The sequence below is a fragment of the Pseudophryne corroboree genome, chromosome 1, assembly GCF_028390025.1.
Source record: "Pseudophryne corroboree isolate aPseCor3 chromosome 1, aPseCor3.hap2, whole genome shotgun sequence".
Taxonomy (NCBI): domain Eukaryota; kingdom Metazoa; phylum Chordata; class Amphibia; order Anura; family Myobatrachidae; genus Pseudophryne; species Pseudophryne corroboree.
In genome coordinates, this window is record NC_086444.1 from 707,825,249 (window position 1) to 707,833,874 (window position 8,626).

The following is an 8,626-nucleotide window of genomic DNA, read 5'->3' on the forward strand; positions in this document are numbered from 1 at the left end:
ATGATAATCTTGTTGACTATATATGAATTGAAAGCAGTTCAATAATCCATTAGTTAGTTATGCTTAATTATGACAAAAAGCGTCTCATATAAGGTCTTAGGCACACTCCATGTTTAAAAAAAGAATTTGATTTTTTGTAGCCACCAATTAGGTAAACCATGCTACTACCCCCTGATTTAAGATGACATTCTCACCAGCGGGAACAGAGTGTGTATCCGTCACTATGATGTATCACCAGCTTTTTTACACAGTTCACTCTCAAACTGTGATTGCAGGCTGATGGGCTGCCGTGATGATATGGACATATTTCACAGTTCAGTCTCGGATAGTGGGTGCCGACTAGTTTGCATTTGCCATTTGATGGGCTTCAGTAATTTAGTTTAGCCACACGTATGTGTCAGGAACTGGTGCAGAATCCGGAATTCGGAATCAGGTACCAAGTGGTTGACGTTACCCAGAACAGAGGCGCGGAGTCTAACCTCTATGGTAGAGGTGTTGTATATGACCAACCGCAGGGATACACAGGAACAAACAGGAACTGGAGAAGGTGGCAGGGTGCACACGGCCAGATGGTACGCTGGGGCCGTGGAGATGGAACAGCAGCAGGCACTCATGGGGTGACAAAGGAGGTAGCGGCACACGGACGGACTGGGGTGCAGACACTTGGAGACAGAGTAACGGCAGTCGGCAGACTAAAGTCATCAGCAAGATGTTGAAGCTGGAATTCAATACTGGAACAAGGCACTACCCACTGGACAGATGAACTGAGACCAGAGAGGAACCAGAGAGCAGAACACCACATGGAGTAGCTATAACTGGCAAAGCCTCTTGGGATTGAGAGGCTTAAAAGAACAGGCTGGACCAATCAGTTGTGAGCATCAGACAGGCCCCCAGTAATTTATATAACATGCAGCTGCAGTGCAGACTGAGCAGGCTGACAAGCTGAATAGTAGTTTTCAGGTAACGAGCTGTAATTACAGAATCCAGACACCTGTGAAGTCAGTTGCTGAGTACAGGAGCAAAGGCACTGGGAGACAACTATGCAGGAGCTAGCTGTGACCTGTAGTTCCACAAACTGAAGCAAAGGTAATTTATAACAATAACAAAACATGAGTGCTCAGGATTGTAACAGTATGAGATGGTTTAGCGGCCATAATTCAAAGTCGCAAATTGTACTTGGTGTGAATTGTCCAGCGGGGGAGGGCGAACCCAATTTCAATGGTGGCTTAGTTTAGCTGTTAAAAATTGATGACAGCTTCCAAGCAGTATAATCATTTTCTCAATGCATTTCTCCGCTATTTGCATCAGCGGTTTCCTCAGGAGATCAATGTGCTTGTTTCAGACCATTCATATTTATGTTCCTGATGACCAATCACAGGTTTACTATAAATTGCACACCTGTGTTAAGACTAAGCACCTGCACAGATTATCATAAGTATAGATGTTTGGACAAGGGTGACCAAAACTCATTAAAAATAAATCAATACAACAATATTTAAAAAAAATAGCATTAGCAGCATTAAGCCATTACACTTTTAATATCACAATAATTAAAATATTAAAATAATTAAAATATAAATGGCATCACAAAGAAATCCCCAGGGGCATCTATTTCAATGTACCTTATGAAGCTAAGGATAAAATAGAGAGCTGTTAACAGCAGACAATTCCGTGGCTCAGATGGTAACACTCCAGACTACAGAGTCAAACGTCATAGGGTCGAGAACCATGGAGGCACAAACAGACTGTATGCATCTTAAATGCTTTTGTTTTTTATTTTAAACTAACATTACTATTATATAAAATAAAAGTATAGAGCTCTCTTATTTATATTCATTACTATATAGAGGACCCAATATATTATGGCAATCTACACACACACAAAAACACAAACATCAAAGCTAACTTAATAAATTAACATGAGGAAAAACACTTTTTGTATTGTGCAGAACAGATGAATCTGTCAAAGAGAGAAAGTTCTTAGTCCACACAGACTAAACAAGGGCTTTGGCAGACTCCAGTATATACAGTGAATTTAGATTTTTAACAGATAAACAATGTCTGTAGGTAATATATAGACGACAGATGAAAAGACTATATAGCTTACATATATATGCAGCCACACACACATATATGAACTGGAAGATGCTTTTGGTCATAATTAAGTATAACCAACTAATGGATTATTGAACTACTTTCAATTCATACATAGTCGACAAGATTATCATATGAGTTCATGTTTTATTGATAGACAGCATTACACTGCAATATGTGATTAAATTATATCTTATTTAATTACATGATCAGCGCTCCTTTTTGCTACCTTTAACAAGGTTGTATATTTGCTACTATCAAAGTAAGCCTATCATAGGATTGAATCCCTAGTCTGCATTGTGGTTTGTGGCTCTATACTATGTAATGCATATGTCTTTAAACAACAATAGTCAAGTCTTCCAATAGATTTGTTAGTGAAAATCAATAGATAGCTTTATTTTCTTTTTGTTTCCTTAAATATTGAATACATATGTCTTATAACAAAAGCAGTCAATTATTAGTCTAATGACTTGCTTATGACATCCCATAGAATATATCATGTTTAGTACCTTGGACATTGTAGCTTATTTATTTGAATCTATGATACATTTCATTGCATTTTATTACATATAGGTGCAAACTGGTTAGCTCAGTAGGCAGAGTGCTGGTCTTACACTATCAAAATAAGTCTGTCATAGATTTGAATCCCACGTAAGTATGTTTTTATTTTACTAGTCTGCATTGTGGTTTGTAGCTCTATACTATGTAATGCATATGTATTTTAACAATAGTCAAGTCTTCCAATGGACTTGTTAGTGAAACCCAATAGATAGCTTTATTTTATTTTTGTTTCCTTAAATATTGAAAGCATATGTCTTATAACAATGGTAGTTAAGTATTCTAATGACTTGCTTGTGACACTCCATAGAATATATCATGTTTAGTACCTTTGACATTGTAGCTTATTTACTTAAATCTCTGATACATTTTCTTTGATTTATGTGCAGACTGTTTAGCTCAGTTGGTAGAGTGCTGGTCTTTCACTATCAAAGCAATGCTGTTTTATGTTTAAAATCCCATGTAAGTATGTTTTTCAAATAGTCTGCAATGTGGTTTGTGACTCTATACCAGGCATTCCCAACCACGGCCCTCATGGCATACTAACAGTGCAGGTTTTAGTGATATCCAGGCTTCAGCACAGGTGACTTAATTAGTAGCTCAGTTATTTTGATTTATCTGTGCTGCAGCCTGGATATCACTAAAACCTGCACTGTTGGTGTGCCTTAAGGACCGTGGTTGGGAATGCCTGCTCTATACTATGTAATGCATATTTCTTTTAAGAGCAGTAGTTAAGTCTTCTATTGGACTTATTAGTAAAAACCCAATTGAGAGTTTTCTTTTCTTTTTTGTTTCCTCATATATTAAATGCATAGGTCTTATAACAATAGTGGGCAAGTATTCTAATTACTTGTTTGTGACAGCCAGTAGAATATTTCCTTTTTGTTACATTGGACATTGTAGCTTATTTACTTGAATCTATAATAAATGTTGCTATATTTATGTTTAAACTGGTAAGGTCAATGAACTCCTTGGGCACGGCATTCCTCTGCTGGATATCGAGGCACACCGGGTGACTGGACCTTCCTGGAGGAAAACACACATACAATGGTTGTCAACATGGCAGTGATTTCCCTATGCCCAGAGGCAAGGGCAAACAGAACCTTATGCTGTGAGGTAAGGGCAGGTGGGTCCTCATGCCTTGAGGCAAGGGCAGGTGGGTCCTCGTGCTGTGAGGCAAGGGCAGGTGGGTCCTAATGCCCAAAGGCAAGGGCAGACAGAACCTCCACCCCTGGGGGTACGACTCTCAAGACCCCTCCTGGGTCTATAGTTCTTGGGACTCCTCCTGGGCCTGCAACTTTAGAGACCCCTCCCAGTGTCGGCACCTCAGACTACCCTCCCAGGGTCGGCACCTCAGACTCCCCTCCTGGGGTGCACACCTCACACTCCCCTCACGGAGTCGGCACCTTAGACTCCCCACCCAGGATCAGCACCTCAGACTCCCCTCCTGCAATCTGTACATCGTACATAGCTCTTGGAGTCTGAACATCGTACACCTCTCCTGCGGTCAGAACATCGGAAACTGCTCCTAAAGTCAGAACATCGGAAACCGCTCCTAAAGTCAGAACATTGGAACCACTCCTAAAGTCAGAACATCAGAAACTGCTCCTGCAGTCAGAACATTGCAGGAGTGGTTTCCGATGTTCTGACCGCAGGAGCAGTTTCCGATTTTCTGACCATAGCAGTGGTTTCCGATGTTCTGACCGCAGAAGCGGTTTCTGATGTTCTGACTTCAGGAGCGGTTTCAGGTCAGAACATCAAAAACCGCTCTTGCTGTCAGAACATCGGAAACCATTCCTACAATCAGAACATCGGACATGGCTCCTGCAATCAGAATATTGGAAACTGCTCCTGCAGTCAGAACATCGGAAACCGCTCCTGGAATCAGAACATCAGACATGGCTCCTGGAATCAGATGCAGCTCTTTGAATAAGAACATCGGATGCAGCTCCTGGAATCAGAATATCAAATGCGGCTCCTGGAATCAGAATATCAGATGCGGCTCCTGGAATCAGAATATCAGATGCGGCTCCTGGAATTAGAATATTGGATGCCGATTCTGGGGCTAGGACTAGCTTCTGAGTTCCAACTTGCAGGGATAGTTTAACGAGTCTTTCAGTCAAGATCTGAATCTGCCTTATTAGATCCTTAGCAGGACTAACAGAAACAGAATACATGTTATTTTAAACTCCAGCAAGTCTGTTTGAGGCCAGCTATAATGTTACAGTGTAAATGTTACGGTGTTACAAGGGTTAATGCTGGAGTTGCAGACTACATATGATAGGATGATGGTTACATGGATAAAAACAGGAGTTGCACAGATGAAAGGTGATGATGGTTTAAAATAAAACTGTATTGAAGCATAATTCCAAATAAGGCATACAGGATAATTGAAGAAACATGATATAGGCATACAGAATCAGGTTAACTTCACCTGAACACATGGATGGCAAGGAAAACTGTCACTGAAATTAGGTGCAGGCAAGGTTCAAGATTTCGGAAACAGCAGGGATTCCAGCACAGGACAAAGCAACCAGGGACTCCAAAACTGTGACAAATAAACTGGCTAGGAAAAGACTAGGAATAACATAAATTAACATAAGCTGGAACAAAACTATAGCTGGCCCCGACTCTCAGAGCTAACTCATACTTAACATAGGCCAATCCCTACAACACACACAAACACACACAACGTGCTGCAGCTGGAAAAGGTAATTAGGAGAGAGCATATTCCACCTGATTACCCCAGCTGGGACTGCTCTTCCAATAGCAGCACCCCTGACTTCTCAGAGGTACTGCAGGTGAGAGACATAATAGCAGCATCCCTGGCTGCCCAAAGGTACTGCAGTCCAGAACATCATAGATGGCAGAGTCGTAGCAAAAACACACATTATACACACACTACATTCACTAAAATCTAATCGGTAGATGTTGCAGTGTTGCTATTTTGATATACTCACATTGCTTATAGTATTTTTTTTTCTCCCATTTGCAGTCTACAATGTACCAGCAAGGAAGAAGACGCCAAATAAGTCTAAGCTTGTGGATAGAACGATGACTTCTGTAATCGTGTAATACCCCGCTCTGCAATGTTTTATGTCTGACACTGTGGAATGTGTTACAGCGCTGTCAAAGTCAGAAAAATATCTCTATGCACACTGCCATATTTGCACCTCATTCATGTCCACGCTGCGCATGCGTACGCTCTCCCGTACGTGCACAAACTCACAGCCGCGGGCACCCGCAGGCGCACGGTATGCGTATTTACGGTAGAGTTTATGTAATCATAGCGTGCGACTCAATCGTTACATATTTTCATTAATAATGTATTTTATAGATCATGGTCCCTTTGATAGATTCTGAAAGTTTGGTTAATATAGAATGTCCCTGAACGGAGGAATCCCTCTTTGTATTGTGCGAAGGGTCTAACAGGAGTCATACAGTGGTGTTTGGTACCCATCGGAAGAGTATTTAAATAGCAATATTCCGGTGTTGGTTTGGAGCGGATTAATCGCTCGTGCGAATAGTTATGGACATAAGAAGTTATGTCCATTTATTATTATTTGTTCTTACTTAGTCATGCACCTGAACAGTTGGAGACAGGTATCAGTGGGTCTCAAATGGCTCTTTGACCTTAGAGATCCCCCAAACAATAGTTTGCATGTTGGGAGGGCCTCATATCTTTACATGCATAAGGTAAGCACCGGAATAGTAATTGAAGATCAATTGTACTCCAAATCAGTATCTTTCCCGCAGACGGAGTACAATAGTCTTTAATTACACTGAGCTTTGAGACTCAATGAGGAGGGCCAACACCTGTGTTTTCGAATGGATTAGGGTTTGTATCCAGGAGAATGAGGGCTGAGATGTCATTGTCTCAACTGAAAGTGGACATCATGAATATAGAACAAAACCCAGACAGGATTCTGTTTTGTATTCGTCAAACAATAGCTCTCCAGAAGACAGGAATGTGTTGGTCATCACCCATTGTGTTGCATAACCAAGGCCACTGATACAAGACAGCCCACCTGTATGACTCAACCTATGACCTTTGTTATAATGCGAAGCCGAATTCCTGCGTCCAATGGACAATGAGATTGTAGGGACCATTGGATTGCATTGTGTAAGTAGCATAAAAGACGGGCCTGTGGCATCCAGCTGATAATCGGGAAGCTGGCTGTCCAGAAGCGCTTGCGATCGTTACCCTTGTGCGTAAGTTTCTCTCCGTAATCATTGTCTTTCTGTGAGCCATTTCTCTCATCTCTCTCCCTATCTCTCTCTCTCTCTCTCTCTCCGTCTCTCTCCATCTCTCTCTCTCTCTCCGTCTCTCTCTCTCCCTTCTCTTTTCTCCCATATCTCCCCTTGACTAGTATTGTATTGTATTGTATTAGATTGGTATTGTATTGTATTTCTAGTGTAGCTATTTTGGTTAGGAAGTCTCTGTTATATTGTAGTGTATCATTTGTACTGTGATTCCTTTTTGCAAGTATATTAGTTATAATACATATAATAGGCTTTGGACCCTAAACAAGTATCTGTGTATTTCTTATAGTGTTAAGTGTTCACTTGAGCGTCGGTGACTCTCAAGCAGCTTTGTAGTTAATCAGGTTACACCAGGTTGCACTTACACCCTGTCTCAACACTAAGGTATACTGTGTATTTCATTGTTAAAAATATAGATATAAAGGTATAGCGTTGTGAGCGTCTGCGCCGCTGGTGATCTCCTCGTGGTCTCGAGCGTCTGCTACGCCATAGCGAATCATTACGTTAGTCAACAGCCAATAGCGTGCCTGCCTGTGATCTCTGGGCCGTGAGCGAACGTGACGCTTGAGCGTCTCGCCTACGGCTGAGCGATCGTTACGCAACTAGCGTACCCTTACGGTACTTCTTAAGTAAACAGCGTACAGTGTTCTTAGACCTCATAAAGTGTTGTTTATACGATAAAGGAATCCAGCTTTATCAATTGGGGGCCGTCCAGTCCTTCACATATCTGCACTAGGTAGATCAGCAGACATTATCCCTCAGCAAAGGGCGGAAGGTTGTCTCGCAGTGCTGACGGGATAAGCGTCTGCTTTGCTTAGATAAAGAGTGCTGAAGGAATCCGGGAACCGGAGGTAAGAACAAAACGCTTGTGTTTTTTTAAAAACTGTTTATTTTTCTTCTGTCTTGCGTATATACGCACGCATACATATATATATCTGCATTTCTTTTCCATCTGTGTATTTCATTTTTTCGTATATCACTATCCTGTTTGCCAGTTTTATAGTTGAAAGAAAAGTGCTAAAAGAGACTTGCTGTTATTTCATAGTTTAAGAATAGAGGTAATAGTTAAAAGTGTAGACAAACACACAGGTTTGCCTGGGAGATAAGGCAAAGCCAGTGGGGTACGCGGTAGATGATCAGGGATCGTTTACATTGATAAAAGTATATTGTGTTACGGTGGATCTTTGTTTTGCGTACACGTGTCTCTAACAAAGACTAGCGTACGCAATCCAAAGGCCGACGCACGCAGCGTTCATTACGCAACGTAGCGTCCGGTTACGCCCACGTAGCTCAAGTCACGATAAGCGATAATTAGCGCAAAGCGGTAAGTAACGCACAGCGGTAAATAACGCAAATCTATTTTTGGAAAATTTGAAATTTAGTTTAACAGATCCTGCTCCTAATTGGTAACACAGCTGGGCTAAAGGAAAAAAAATTCTGCGCAGAAATAGAAGTGGAAGCAAAAGTGTACATGTGTTGAGTGAGTGTGTTTTTGTATACATAAGTTTATATAACTTAGAGGTTGAACCAAAAAGAAATCGGGTACTCGTAAAGGACATACGTGTAAGTGACATATACGGTGGCTAGGGAGGCATCCCTGGTTAAATAATATTTGAGCATTAGAGTAAAGTGGTCACAAACGCTAGTTGTACATTCTGACGTGATTTGTGTAATTTTTTATTTTTGGAAGGGAAGTTCGCTGGTCACTCAG